This window comes from Cryptomeria japonica, chromosome 8 (assembly GCF_030272615.1).
Source record: "Cryptomeria japonica chromosome 8, Sugi_1.0, whole genome shotgun sequence".
Taxonomy (NCBI): Eukaryota; Viridiplantae; Streptophyta; class Pinopsida; order Cupressales; family Cupressaceae; genus Cryptomeria; species Cryptomeria japonica.
In genome coordinates, this window is record NC_081412.1 from 279,148,287 (window position 1) to 279,152,909 (window position 4,623).

Below are 4,623 nucleotides of genomic sequence, written 5' to 3' on the forward strand. Positions count from 1 at the left end.
GAGATTCGAGATCATTGCATTAGCCTCAATAGCATGGAATGAGGAGTTTATATCTCAAGTGGTATTGGAGATGACCCGAATGACAGATGTTGGCTCAATTGTTGATTATGTATGCATGCATCCTTTGTGGGCTAACCGGTTTAGTTTATAACATGATGATGATATTGTATGGCATTGTGTACACCTAGGATCATGTCATATGTTGTGGTGGAAATTGTGGAGATGATAGATCGTTAGATTGATCACATATGCACAGTTCAACCGATATATGGTGAATATTGGAGCTCCAGTTTTGGACCTGACTGATAATGTGGACCTGAGATGCATGACTCAGAGGGAGTTGACAACCATGTTTTTTGACCAGTATCAGACTTGCTAGACACAAAGGGTGTCCAAGTGTCTCTGGCTATACCAGAATGTTTGTGTCTTTGGAGGTATCCAGGATTGTGAGATATTTTAATGCCTACTCAATTGAAATCACAACTAGATCACCGAGAGTGTTGCTTGCAAAGAGGGGAAGTTACATGCACAAGAGAACATGCATTTGGTATCGGAAGAGATATAATTGGTATCATTGTTACCCTCTACACTTGATATCAAATTTTTGGGGTCAGAATGCCTTCTGCATATCAAGGGGAAGATGATGCAGTTTGACTGACAGGTATGTTGTATTTACTGACACATGAGCCTTCAATTGGTTTCAGTCTTGCATATGCATTAGGGTTCTGGTTTGCATATACACTTGGTTGCTGAGCAATTGGTGTCAGTTGATGGTCGAGCCCTCCATCTCAAATGTTGTGATTTGAGAGGATGCAAAGTATGAAGGTTAAAGGAGAAGATTAATCTCGTAGAGCAAAAGGGGAGAAAAATCTCTATCAGTGCCCAATAGACACAAGGAGGAGAGAAACCCTGACAGTGCCCTTTTCCATTGTTGTCAAAGGGGGATAAATATTTTGTAGTATGTCAGATACTACATGTGTTGATATCAATGCCAAAGGGGGAGATTGTTGGCATTTTGTTTTCATTGATGTCAATTGGTATAGGGTGTGATGTCTTTGATGTCACCTAGATTAGTAGGTCACCGATAAAGGAGAGAATATCACCTAGCATAATGACCATTGGAGTCACCGGTACAAAGGTTAGTGTTTCAATTGTGTTAAAGATATGGACAGGAGACCGACATGATATAACAACCAATAAATGATGACATCTGTAAGTGGGCAAGATGTTGGGTTGTTGATTGTGATGAAGAGGGGGAATGTTATCAAGAATCACATCAAAACTAGAGGAGAAGTATGTGCAAGTCATTGGTATGCTATTGGATGTCATTCTGCAGGACTCCCACCGAATGAAGAGAAGACTGACAGTGAGTGTCCCCAAACCAGATCACATGTGCCTATTTGAAGATATGTTGCTCAAACAGGGAAACCATATTGGTGTAATGCATGTTGTAGATGACAAGGATCCTCTCCCACCGGTAAGTGGAGCTTATCTACTATTATGCATGGGATGCATAGTAGTTCTCTAAGATAAGACAAAAGAGTTAAAGACAGGTGATTGAAGGCTCACACCGAATCTATCGATGAATCAAAAAGATGTCTCAAGTGCATGAAATCAAATATATGCACTGAACCAACAAAGAAGGCATGATGGGTTACCGGGACAAATGAAGAGTGAGGGGTTTGTCACTTAGACAAATGAGTCTGCCACCTTGACAAACTGGTTAAGAGAAGAACCGGTCAAATAATGAAGAAGGCGTTGTTGCAGATGCAGATAGATAAAGTTTGATGTCACCGGTGTGCATGGTATCTTACCTGTTTACATGCAGAAGATACTACCGGTATAGAAGACAACTGGTAAGGTGACAAAGTGCAGATGCATAAGGCTTCCATCTGTTGAAGATGTGCATGAGGTAGGTTGGAAAGTGTGCTGACCGGTTTAGGTGCTCCATCGAAAGAGAAGAAAGGTGCAAGGTTGATGACAGATCGGTTAGGGTATAACTGGCAGGGTTAGTGAATCGATAGATGAACTCGGTTGTGTGTTGGTCAGTGATAGAGTCCAAACTGACATGGAGGCCTGAGCTAAGGTGGACATCGACAAAGTGGCCACATGGAGTTAAAATGGCAAGCATGCATGCATAGGTCGGTGTGGTGTGTTGGTAAGGTAGATGGTGGCAGGTCGACATTTATGTCGACTGCGTGATTAATGGGATGTGTATGATGATATGATGAAAGAATAAGGATCCAGTCAAATATTGAGAGGGGGGGGTGAATCAGTAGATAGAAAACTGATATAAACTTTCACCAATCTCATAATCAACCTCTCAAAGTAAAATATAAACTAACAAGTTAAACCATTGAACTACAAATGCAATATCACTGTAAGGATAAACCAGATGACTATTATAACAGATTAACAGTAAACAACTTGAAACTCACAGGCATCCAAATACTTTACTGACATAAGTAAAACCTCATTTCAGATTGTTGTCGGTTAACATAAAATATCAAAGTGGATTGAGCAGTTAAGAAATTCAACCATAGTAAACATAACCACAAAAACATTCACCACTTGAAATAATATTTTTGACGTGGAAACCCAAATGGGAAAAACCATGATGGAGATGAATACCCACAATTATGCTAAACTCTTCTGAAGTTCGCCCTATTAGGACCCAAGCCTGTTAAAGCTTTACAAAAAGTCCTCTTAAGAATAGATCCTATTAGGGACCACCCGGTTAAGGGATTGACTATAATGCCCTATTAAAAACAATACCCTGTAAGGAGTAACCTTGATAGAGGATTTGAAATCCAAGCTAATGGACCAACTGGTTAGAGGATTTGAATAACACTAAGCTTGTTAGAGCTTACCCAGTTAGGGGATTTTACTGATGTAATTGTTAGAAAACAACAGGGGTTTTCTGATCTATTTGAATAGCACTACACTTGCTTGTTCGGATCCTTTTCATGCTCCTTTCTACCTTTACACAAACTGCAGATACATCATCCGGTTCGGCAACCACACACTCAACTAGAAATTTGCCAACTCTCAAACAAAATAACTCATCAACCTTATAAACAAATCAATAGGTTGGTAGCACAACAAAAACCTAATTCTCTCATAGAGATTACAAACAAGTCGGTTCAAGTATGACCATTGGATTGCATAACAATCTCTGCACATCATTCAAGATAGCCTCGACCGCTTCTTGATCAACGCTTCATCGAACTCAGTAACTCATCATGCATTTTGCATTACATGCAATATATTTGCTCATTCCCAAGACAAAAACTGTTATCTCAATGCGCCAAAAACTATTTGAAACTCTTCTCATCCAACATGCATACGTGTCATAATCATTATCGCCCATCATCAGATCATAAACCAATATAACAAACTTAATCGGTTAGGGTTTATCAAATCAACAGGTAGGGTTTACCGATTCAACTCTCCAATACTTAGCAATACCGGTTCACTCTACAAACTCACCTACCAGTTACAGTTCCCTTCACTAGCTCTTCCTACCGGTTACAAAACAACATTGTAACAACATCAATACCAGTTACAATTGACATCAATGACAACATAACATTTCATGAATGCAATCATAATGCAAATTCCAACAATCTCCCCCTTTTGCATTGATGGCAATACAAATATCAATACCATTGATTGCTATGATTATGAAAAGGAATCCTGGTTTACATTTTACCATGTACTCTCCTTGTCTTCAGCTGGTAACTAGCTATAGACCTTCTTTCTATTAATCATACAATTCTTCTCCCCATAATCACATAGTTCTTCTCCCCCTTTGACAACGATGCCAAAGTGAAAGTAAAACATGCAATGTCAAACTTCATTGTTCAGCATCAACAACCTGCAACTTGATGCTCCCCCTATGGAATAACTCCACTCCTACACCAATCCTGCTGTAAAATTCTGCAAGTAGCTCTAAGACTGATGTACTCTACATCATGCTCAATTGACCTCATGGAGGGGTACAACTCCTATTTGACTTCTAAGATACTCAAAATTAGTCTTAGGCAGAGGTTTAGTAAAGATATCTGCAAGCTACTCCTTGGTAGAAACATGCTCCAATATCACATCTTTACTCTACACGTTTTCCCTCGAGAAATGATACTTTGATTTAATATGCTTGGTTCGTGCGTGCAAAATAGGGTTCTTGGAAATATTTATGGCACTGGTATTGTCACATAAGATCTTTACAGGTTCTGTAAACTTTATCTTGAAACCTTCCAAAATGTGTCTCATCTAGATAGCCTGGGTACAATTCATATAAACTGCAACATACTCAGCTTCAGTAGTAGACTGTGATATACAACTCTTCTTTTTTCTACTCCATGAAACAAGTCTTCCTCCAAGAAAGAATGCTCCACCAGTTGTGCTTTTCCTATCATCAACATTACCTTCCAAGTCTGCATCTATATACACCTTCAAGTCAAAGTTACCTGCATATGGATACCATAATCCATAGTCAATAGTGCCTTTCAAATATTTGAATATCCTATTGGTTGCTATCAAATGTGTTTCCTTTGGATTCTTCTGAAATCTAGCAACTAGACCAATTGCATGAGCTATATTCGGTCTACTGTGAACAACATA